The sequence below is a fragment of the Microtus oregoni genome, unplaced genomic scaffold (assembly GCF_018167655.1).
Source record: "Microtus oregoni isolate MIOR12 unplaced genomic scaffold, Mior012 000020F_ref0000438, whole genome shotgun sequence".
In the NCBI taxonomy this organism is placed as follows: domain Eukaryota; kingdom Metazoa; phylum Chordata; class Mammalia; order Rodentia; family Cricetidae; genus Microtus; species Microtus oregoni.
The window spans coordinates 17,424,796-17,436,219 of NW_024543079.1; positions in this window are offsets into that span (position 1 = coordinate 17,424,796).

Sequence of the window (11,424 nt, forward strand, 5' to 3'; positions counted from 1 at the left end):
ATGATGGTTCAAAGCAGTCCACACCTACTTGCCATGCGGTGAGTGACTACATCTTCAACCCCAGCACTCAGGAGACAGAGGCAGGCAGATCTCTACGAGTTCAAGGCCAGCCTGGTCCACTGAGCAAGTTTCAGGACAGCCTCCAAAGCTACAGAGAAACCCTGTCTAGGGCAGGGTGGGGTGGGGATGGGTGGGTGGGATTTCAATCCAGATTTACAGACAGGCATTAAAGGAAGATGCACACTGAAGGCATGGGTGCAAGCTTCTCTATAGAGCAGCACACAAGCAAGGATTTAAAAGCATATTTTTATATTTATTTATTGCGAGGCAAAGTCTCACTGAGCCTCTGAATCTGGTCTCAAACTGGCTCCACACTTGCAGTAATTAGCCCTCCTGCCTCAAACTCCTGAACTCACCTGGCTCAGATTTTATTGTTGTGCTTGGGTGTTGAGTTTTTGTTTGTTTATTTGTTTGTTTGTTTGTTTTTTAAGACAGGATTTTAAATAGCCCAGACTGGCCTCAGATTTGCTATGTTGCTGAGTCTGGCTTTGAATTCTTGGTTGTCCTGCTTCCATCTCTTAAGGATTACAGGCATGCACCATCTGTACCTACTCTTTATATGATTTTTTTTTTAAAAAAAGAAATAAATGTAGCTCAAGCAGGCTAAGAATGTCAGAGTGTAGCTCAGGGTGGCCCAAATCTGTGGCCTCTGCCTCCAAAGTACTCAGATTACAGGAGTGAGCCTTAGGCTGAGTGAAGAAAAGGAAGGGAGGACAACACTGCTCAAGGGTTGAGCTTTTATTATAGACAGGAGGGGGAACACAGCTGGCACAGAGGCATCTGGGAGAGTACAGGATGGACATGTTGGGTAGATGGGACCAGGCCTTGTGAGGAGAGGGGTAGGGAAGCGGGGGGAGCCAGGAACCAAGAGGCAAAGACATCAAAAAGACCGTGTAACCAAAATGGCTAGGTTACATAGGACTCAGAAAAGCTGGGGGAAGGGAAGGCCCAGCCCAGCGCCTGAGCTGGAGTTTAGAGTAGGGTGACTTGGATCAGGTACTGAGAGACGCTGGGAGCACCTGGCACCCACCTCAGCTGCTTGTCCCAGGTTTGAGCCCTGACTCACACCTGGTGCAGCATGGAACCTCAAACTCGTAGTCTACTCTGGTAGACTTACAAGTGTTTGTGTGTATCTCTGTCTGTCCCTTTAATTGTGGGTTCCAGAGAAGGAATGGGGATTTTATCAGTACTTACTGTGTGTCCCCTGAGACAAACACCAACAGACATCAGTATTGTTCCACACAGTATTCTTCACAAACTCCAGGGCACTGAGGTTTGTCTGCAGTGCTTGCTTTTCGGGGGTTCGTCTAGGGACACCTCGTCACCTAGTTGTTTTCCTTTTCATTTTTTTTGAGTTTGATTTTCTGTCTTAAAAAACGTATTAATTATTAGTGGTGTGCCTCTGTGTGTGTGTGTGTGTGTGTGTGTGTGAGAGAGAGAGAGAGAGAGAGAGAGAGAGAGAGAGAGAGAGAGAGAATAAAGAGAGAGAGAGACAGAGAATGGGTACCACAGCAGGAGTATGGAAGACAGAGGGCAAATTTCCAGGGTCAGTTTTCTCCTTTCATTATGGGTTCCAGAGACTAAATTCCCATCTTCAGACTTTGTCCAGTAAGCACCTTTCCACTCATGAGCCACTTTGCCATTGCCAACCCTCTCTCTCTCTCTTTCTTTCTCTCTCTCTCTCTCTCTCTTTCCCTCCCTCCCTCCTTCATTTTTCAAGACAGGTTTCTCTGTGTGACAGTCCTGGCTCTCCTGGAACTTGCTCTGCAGACCAGGCTGGCCTTGAACTCACAGAGATCCATTTGCCTCTGCCTCCCGAGCACTGACTGGGATTAAATGTGTGTGCTACTATGCCTGGAACAAGAACGTGTTCTTGAAAATTGTCTTCTGCTTGCTGCATACAACCACTATATACACAATAATAAGAAATAAAGTTGAAACAAAAGAAAACAAAAACCACAAGAGAAAAAGCCTGGGGATCTAGCTCAGTGGTACAGTGCTTACCTGGCTGCTTGACCTGCATGAGGCTCAGGCCCTGGTGGTGCACACCTTTAATCCCAGAACTCAGGAGGCAAAGGCAGGTGGATCTTTGAGTTCAAGGCCAGCATGGTCTACAGAGCAAGTTCCAGGACAGTCAGGGATACACAGGGAAACCCTGTTTTCGAAAGCAATAATAACAAATATTTTTAAAATAATGTAACTTTAAAATATTTTATCATTTCATTATTATTTTTATGTGTATGGATGTTTTGCCTGAGGACATGTCTATATATCATATGTGTTCCTGGTGCCCATGAAGGTTAGAAGAGAGAGTTGGATCCCTTGGTACTGGAATTATAGATGACTGTGAGCCTCCATGTAGGTGCTGGAAACTAAATTGGGGTCCTTGCAAGAGCAAACGCCCCTAACTACTGAACCCAGTGCTCCAGCTCCCTCCACCTCATTATTCTTCTGAGATAAGGTCTCGCTATGTATGTAGTTCAAGCTAGCCTTGAACTCATGACCCTCCTGCTTCAGCCTCCTTTGTGTGGAGAAAGCAGGCCTAGGTCACTGTCACATCCTGCAATATTATTTTACTTTACTTTATTAGTTTATGTTTATTTATTTATATAGAGTTTCTCTGTGTAGTTCTGGCTGTCCTGAAATTTGCTCTGTAGATCAGGCTGGCCTTGATCTCAGAGATCCGCCTTCTCTGCCTCCTGGGTACTGGGATTAAAGGCATGCGCCACATCTCCTCTTTATAGGATGGCCTGGGCAGGTGTCCCTGAGAGGTGACGTGTGAGCAAAGACTTGAGTGAAGTGAGGGAGCAGAGTGACCTCTGAGGACACGCTGTGGGGCAGGACGGCACAGGACAGGGGAGGGATTACGGCCACGCTAATGGCTGGGATCTCGTGGCATTCCGCAAGTCCTGAGTCTGTTTACAGGACGGAAAACTTGGACTTAATTAGTGTATTTATTTGCTGGCATTTTGGTGCTGGGTAAAGACCTTGTTCTCTGTCAAAAATCTGTCTGCCCCCAGCCCTTATTACCATAACATTAAAGATAATACTAAAGAGGATGAGTGATACAGTGGTGGGCAAACACCTTCAAAAGCTTATTTATGAGGTTGGAGAGATGGCTCAGTGGTTAAGAGCACGGGCTACCTTTACAGAGGACCTGGGTTCTATTTCCAGCATCCACAACCACCTGTAAGTCCAGTTTCAGGATATCTGACACTCCTTTGGACTCCATGGGCTCCAGGCATGTGCACAGACATACATGCAGGCAAAACACTCATACACATAAATAAAATGAATAACTCAAAAAATTAAAAACACTGTTTATTGTGTGTATGTATCTGTATGTGGGTGTACACAATGTCAAAGTCAGAGAACATTTTGTGGGGTAGGCTCTCTCTGTTAGACCCTAAATTAACCTGTAAGCCCCACCTGCCCAAGGTTCAGGTAACTTCCTGGGATTCTGGGAGTTGTAGTTCTTGGAAAATAACAACAAAGCCTCATGGGAAAGTATAGTGACCTGTGAACTTTGCCAATATAAGCCCATCCCATGTGCCTCGAGGCCACATAGCTGGAAAGTCTTTATGAGTTTGAGGCCCGCCTGGTCTACAAAGCGAGTTCCAGAATAGTCAGAGCTGTTACATAGAGAAAACAGTCTCAAAACACGAAAACAAATTTAAGAAAAGGAGTCGGAGCTCAGTACACACCACCTGCCACCCGTGCGATGCAACCGACCCCTGGCGTGTCACTCCTGCCTGACAATGTTCCCGTCACCTTACTGCAGCTAGGGTTTGCACTCATTCAGAAGCTGCGAGGTCTCACTTAGACAACCCTGTGCAAGAAGCTGTTTCAAGTTCATGGCTTCAAAGTTGCCTCCAAGTTCACAGAGTCCCTGAATTTGGAACTTTGGGTCAAAATCCCTACTGAGAAAAGAGGCTGTTCTTCACCCAATTGGTCCAGCCCTTGTTGAAAAATGACCCTGTTTCAACACTTCTCCAAGACTGGTCATGAAATTGAGAACAGGCCGGAGAGGGGCTCGGGGCCCTTCTGCCCAGGGAGTGTCAGGGGGCTGTGTTCTGACCTGTGGTTGGGTCATTCCACGGCTTCTCCTCACAGGATGGTGGCAGGGAGCCCTGCCAGCCAGAAGCAGGCTGGCAGCTGGTGTCCTGCCCCTGTCCTGACCCGCCCCGCCTGCGCCCCCGCAGGGCCCTGGCCAGCACAGCTGTGGATGTGACAGGAGGCTTGGCTCTGGTTCACCCAGGCACATTCCTGGCTCAACCACTGTTTTGGTTTTTTTTTGTGTGTGTGTCTGTGTGTGTGACTTTTTCTCCCACACCCCTCCCACCCCTTTCCTCAAAAATGCTGTGTCTTTCCCTAGAGGGTTCCTCTGGGCGGCGCCTCCAGGAGGGAAACTCTGTCTGGATTTCCTGGAACAAGCGGAGCTGCTGAGAGGAGGTTGCTTCTAGCAGCCAGGCCAACACCACTCCAGCATGGCCGAACCTCCTTGCAGAAAGAGGTGACAGGGGGAGCCTCAGGGCTCCCGCATCGGATGGCTCACAGGGGGCCCCTGGTCTCAGGGAGACAGCTCTGAGGAATCAGGGCTTGGCCACCTTTCTCTGAGCTTAAGTGGGAGTTCAGAAATGTAATCTCGGGGCTGGAGAGATGGCTCAGAGGTTAAGAGCATTGCCTGCTCTTCCAAAGGTCCTGAGTTCAATTCCCAGCAACCACATGGTGGCTCACAACCATCTGTAATGGGGTCTGGTGCCCTCTTCTGGCCTGCAGGCATACACACAAACAGAATATTGTATACATAATAAATAAATAAATATTTGAAAAAAAGAAAAGAAAACATCATTTAAAAAAAAAGAAATGTAATCTCTTGGGGCTAGAAAGATGGCTCAGTGATTAGAGCACTGGCTGTCCTTCCAGAGGCCCTGGGTTCAGTCCCAGCACCTACATGGCAGCTCACAACTGTGCATAACTCCAGGGGTCTGATACCTTCACACCAATGTACATAAAAGTAAAGTGAGAGCCGGGCGGTGGTGGCGCACGCCTTTAATCCCAGCACTCGGGAGGCAGAGGCAGGCGGATCTCTGTGAGTTCGAGGCCAGCCTGGTCTAGAAGAGCTAGTTCCAGGACAGGAACCAAAAGCTATGGAGAAACCCTGTCTCGAAAATTTAAAAAAAAAAAAAAAAAAAAAAAAAAAGCAAAGTGAGAGAAGTTATTGTTTAGAAAAAGAAATGGGATTACCCTCTGCAAGTGAGAGTGAGTGTATACCACCCTACCGTGTGAATGGCAGAGGGATGCCATCGACGGGGTGGATTCCTTTCATGTAACAAATATTTGTTGAGTGACCACCATTGTACCTCTGGGGCCTCCTATACAATAGGCAAGGGCTGGCCTCCTGGTAGCCAGGCAGAGAGGAGCATGAGGGAGGACACCACAGCTGTGGAGCCAGAGCTTCTGAGGGAGCTGCGGTCCCCAGAGCCTGACAGAGAGGAAGGGATGGAGGAAGGACAGCGGTTCTCAACCTCCCTAGTGCTGTGGTCTTTACTACAGTTCCTCATGTTGTGGTGGCCCCCAACCATAACCTTGTTTAAGTGGCTACTGCCTAACTGTCATTTTGCTACTGGTATGAATTGTTTTTTTTTTTTAAACTTTATTTAACTTTATTTCATGCACATTGGTATAATGATGTTAGATTCTCTTGAATTGGAGCTACAGACAGCTGTGAGCTGCCATGTGGGTGCTGGGAATTGAACCCTGGTCCTCTGGAGGACCAGTCAGTGCTCCTAACCACTGAGCCATCTCACCAGCCCTACTGGTATGAATTGTAATGGAAATATTTGTGGTTTCCAGTGGTCTTAGGCGACCCCTGTGAAGGAGTCGATTGACCCCCTGGCAGGGTCTCAACCCAGAGGCTGAGAACCACTGACACAGAAGGACAGCTGCAGCAGAAAGGAGTCTGGGTTTCTTTGAGGGGGGGGGGAGGTAGGGGAGGACTCTGGCTCCGTTCGTGGGATCGCACCATAGAAGGGCTCGGAGCCTGAAGTGATTAGTCTTTAAAATGACTGTACTGGGGTGGGCGTGGTGGGCAAAGGGTGCTCTGTAAGAGGCACGAATCAGGTGGAGTGGGGTCTTTGAGAACAATCCACAGGGAAGCCCGCTGCAGCGCTGTGTGGTCGCAAGTGTAGGCTGGGGATTGATGGGGAGCTAGGACGCTGATGGAAACTGGGTTTTTTTTTTCTTTAAGATAGTGTCTCATTTAGCTCATGCTGGCCTTGAACTCAGTATGTAGTAAAAGATGACCTTGAGCTATTGAGCCTTCGGCCTCTACCTCCCAAATCCTGAGATTACAGCACATTTAGTTTATGAAGTGCTGGAGATTGAACCCAGGGCTCCCTGAGTGCTAGGCAAATGCTTTACCAACTGAACTACGCACCCAGCCTGGGAGCTGCTCTTTAAGAGTCTTCCTTGGACTTGCAGAGCCATACAGTTGGGTGCAGCCTCTGTGGGGAGAGCCAAACTTACTCTTGAATCCAGGTTAGGACAGTGGCTACTTAGATTTTGGGGACATATGAGGTCATGATCTGAGGTGGGGATATCCTTGGGTTTTCCCTGTCCCTTTCTGCTTATGAGCACATGACTAGATTTGGAGGAGCTTTTGGGGTGACGGGAAGAAGGCCTGGGAGCAGGGAGCTAGGGAAGGCCTTTCCCAAAGAACTCTGAGGGCCTCTGGGCTAAGAGCCTTCCTCTTCCCCCACTCCCCCCCCCCATTCTCCCACCCCTGTTCCAAGCCCACATTCCTTACCTGTGAGAAGGCGCGGCAAGTTCCAACCCTGCCAGGGATGGCAAGGTTTGTCAAGTATAATGTATCCAGTGAGAAGGAGCCCCTTCTCCCAGATACTAGAACTTTTGGTGGCTTTCCTTTGTTTTCAGATAAAGGGAGGGGAGCTCTGGAAGGTGGAGGGTACGGGAGCCTCAACCTTTACAACTTCCAGATCACCTGTGTCTTCCTCTAACACTGACTTTGCTGTTCCCTCTCAGCCACTGTATCGCGACCTTTCCCCTTGCCCTAGGAAATCCAGGCCCACCTGCACTCTAGGTCTGTCTCACGTAGCCCTGACTTGTCAAGTTGGGAACATAGGCCCCTGCCCCTCGCATCTATCCCAGCCCCCAGGCCTGGTTTGGACTCCAAATCCTAGTGGGCCAAGTCCTGACCCCTCCCTGGGGGTGGGACCACTCCCCAGGATATTTAAGTGATCCCCCAAAAGAGTAGCACATGGCCTCCCTTTCTTTCTCCAGGGGTTCGTGATCCTGCGGCTTCCAGTTACCCCTTGGGGCCACCCAAGAGTGCAGAACTCCCATTAAACCTGGATATTTCTTAATTCAGCTTGTTTTGATTTGGCCTGATTGGGAATTTTGCGTCGGCAGGGAGCTTGCGGTTAGGAACTATTCCTAACGTGACTCTTCTGCTAAGATCTGCTATGTAGTTCTTTTGTTGTTGTTTGTTTGTTTTTCAGGACAGGGTTTCTCTGTTGTAACAGCGCGCGCTGTTCTGGAACTCTATTTGTGAACCAGGCTGGCCTCGAACTCACAGAGATTCACCTGCCTCCTGAGCGCTGGGGTTAAAGGTGTGCGCCATTACTGCCTGGCAATACTGGAGCTCTTTAGCAGAATTTCCTGAAGTGACCCATTGCAGCTGCTGACAGGACTGGGACTATACCCCAGCATCTAGCACAGTGCCAGTCTATAGCAGATACTTAATACCAGCCTTCTGGATGAAGGGCGAGAAGGAATCTTCTTGGCACTCAATAAGAGATGGTAGGGTGGTATGCAGTAGTCCCGGGTGGTTTCAACTTCAAGATCCTTCCACCATCCCCTCCCAGGAGCTGGGATGGAGGCACAAACTACCACACAGATTAGGAACAGAATGTACAGAGAGGTTGGGTAGCCTGCCACATAGCAAAACATAGCCAGAATTGGATGATCTTTGGGGAAATCTTGTAGTCCGGTGCCCAGAGGTGCACAGATGGAGTTATCCAGAGAGGCCGTAGGAAAAAGGAGTGGGGGGGGGGCGTGCCCCACCCACCTCTGTTTTCTTCAAGAAGACAGTTAGGGGCTGTTTTCCTCAAGGGCGACTCAGGTGACCTTCAGGTTGGGGCCTAACGGGTCCCAGGGGCTGGCTGGGTGGAGGGCCTGGGCTGGCCTGCTGGCTTCTATGGCCCCTTTGCCCGCCTGCTGGCTTCGCACACAGATTACAACTTCCCCTTCTTCACCGTTTTACGCAGGCTACCTCCGGCCCGCCATTGTCTCATTGTTTGCCGAGGGAAGCTCCTGGAGGAAATTAACCTGCCGCTCACCCGGAGCTGGGAGTTTCTGTACCAATCCCCACAGGGAATGCCTGGGGCGGGGCAGGCAGGGGTACAAAGCAGACAATACAACGGGAGGAGACGGCAGCAAGCAAGTGTGTAAAGCAGGGGCCTAGCTGGACCTGTCCAGAGCCTAGCTGTGTGCTGGGAACTAGAGAGTTAGATACAAGGCAAGGACCTTGACCTTAGGGACCATGTACAGGAGCCCCAGAGTCAAAAGTCTCAGGAGACTGGCAGGTGACAGAAATCTGAAGGCAGTGAGCTCCTTTCTAGACAGAGTCTCACTGTACAGCCCAGGCTGGCTTTGAAACCATCCTCCTGATTCAACTTGCCAAACACTGCGGTTACAGGCAGGCGCCACTGACCCCTCTTTGGTATTTCTCAAGATGCACCCCCACATCTGGCTGTCAGCATGTCTGTGACCCACTGGCATCCACTTGGAAAAGCCACGCTCAGGTTCACACGTTTTAAATTACATTTTATTTATTTGGTGTGTCTGTAGGGGCGGGGGTTTGGGCCTGGGCCGTGGTGTGAGTGTGGAAGTCAGAGGACAACGGGAGAGTCAGTTCCTAAATTCTACCACATAGCTCCCCGGGATGGAACGCAGGTCGTCAGCCTGGGCAGCGAGTTGCTTCATCTACTGAGCCACCGCACTGCCCTCCCCCTTTTTTGCTGGTGGTTCAGTGCCTTCAGAGGCCAGAGAAAGCATCAGATTTCTTAGGACTAGAGTTATACATGGTTGTGACCCACCATGTGGATGCTGGGAGAACTGAACTCCAGTCCTCTGGAAGAGCAACCCACATTCTTAACACCTGAACCGTCTCTCCAGCCCCTTCATGGTGGTACCTTGTCCTTGCTCCTCGGTAGTAAGAGTCAGACCCACTCCATTTTCCCATCTCCTGGGAAGAGTTTAACTTTTCTTAGTCAAATCGGGGGACCCGTATATGAATTCATCATTCAATTAAACATTTTTTTCTGAATATCTCCTGTGTGCCATGCACCAAGGACACAGGGATAAAGGACCAATGTGGACTTTGTCCTCTTGTTATTTGTAAGTCACATGATGGGTACAGATTCCTGGCTTATATAGTATGGGGTCTCTTATGAGCAAAGACTCCAAGGAGCCATCACTTCCGCCAAGGTGAGGGTCAGGAGATGGCACCGAAGTCTTAGCGGTTTGTGTCTATAGTTGCAGGACAGTTTGGAACAGTGAAGGCAGCTACTGCCCCTTGCATTCCCTTCCCTTTTCTCCTGGTGGTTAATAGTGCTTGGTCAAAAGCATCACCCCAGCTCCCTAACACCCCTTTATACAAAGAGTCTGGAATATTATAGTCATGGGGGGGAGGTCTCATCCCAGCCCTCTGGCATCCGTTTTTGGAATACTTGGCAGAAACTCCATTTCAAGCCCCCTCCCCTGGGAGTTGCCTTAGTCCAAACTCCACCTCCTAGACAGTCCACCAAACAGTGACCCCTCCCCAGGGAGGGTCAAGACCACTCCCACGGGCTACTTAGACTGCCCCCCAGAGAATGAACATGTGGTCTCCAGGTTTTGTGTGGTCTCCCCTTCTCTCTCTTCCCCTCTCCATGCTTTCCCGGTGCTATCAGGGAGCATTGCATTAAACATGGGCGTCTTTTAAATTGGCTTAATTTGGTCTGATTGGAATTATTTGCATCGGCGGCAGAGAGGCTTGTCTCAGCTCAAGAAAAACCTAACATATAGAGGTCCCACTGAGAAAAACCTGACAAATAGTCTGGCTTCTTTTTGGTTTTGTTTGGAGATAGGGTCTTGTGACGTAGCCCTGATAGACTTCAATTTATGGCTGCCCTCCTCCTTGCCTCCCAATTGCTGGGATTTCAAGCTTATGCCACCATATCTGGCTTCAAATACTACTCTTAGTTTTTCAAGCTCTGTGAAAATTTCGTCAAAGCTCTGAGTAATTTGAAGGTATACACTTTATGCTGTAAGTCGCTATAAGTAACTAGGTGTGCTAAAGGTAGGCCTGTAATCCTAGTGTTTGGAAGATAGAGAAAAGAGGATCAATTCAAGGCTAGTCTTGGAGTAATATAGCTCAGGGGTAGAGATCTTTGATGTGGTAGAGATCTAGTATTACCAACCCCCCCACACACACACAAAGGTCAGCCTTAGTTACATAGAGAGTTCAAGATTAACATGGGCTAGACTCAAAAACCAAAACAAAAAAAGTGTGTGTGTGTGTGTGTGTGTGTGTGTGTGTGTGTATGCGTGAGAGAGAGAGAGAGAGAGAGAGAGAGAGAGAGAGAGAGCACTCAGAGGTTAAAGCACTAGCTGCTCTTCCAGAGAATCCAAGTTTGATTCCTAGCACCCACATGATGGCTCACAACCATCTGTAACTCCAGTCTCAGGGACCTAATATCATCCTCTGACTTCCTCGGGCACGTAGATGTACATGTGGACAAAATATTCATACTTCTGAAATAAAAATAAGGAAGAAAAAAAGCAGGCAGTGGTGGTGCATGCCTTCAATCCAAGCACCTGGGAGACAGAGGCAGGTGGGTTTCTGTTTGAGGGCAGCCTGGTCTATAAAGCTAATTCCAGGACAGTCAGACAGCCAGGGCTGTTACACAGGAAAACCCTGTCTTGAAAATACAAAAAACAAAGAAACAAAAAAGACAAGTTGCTTGGGACTGTGTAAAAAGGCCAAACTGTCTCAAGGAAGTGGGAACCAGGTCAAAAGTAAGCAAGCCCATTGCCTGGCCGGTCTCAGTGAGTATCAGATGTTCAGATGTGGGCCAAGATGGGCAAGCAAAGTAGGAGGTCTCTAAAAGGAGAGAAAGGGGTTCCCGAAGGCCAGGCCACATAGGAGGTTCTTAGAGGAAGCCTGCTTTGAATAGTGCGGGGATGTGCGGAAGGGCTAGCCTAGGGATGAGGGACCACCCATCCCAAGGGGGAAACAGACACCTAGAAAAGGGGACATAAGCTTGAAAAGATGACTTCAACATGAGCTGTGCTTTCACT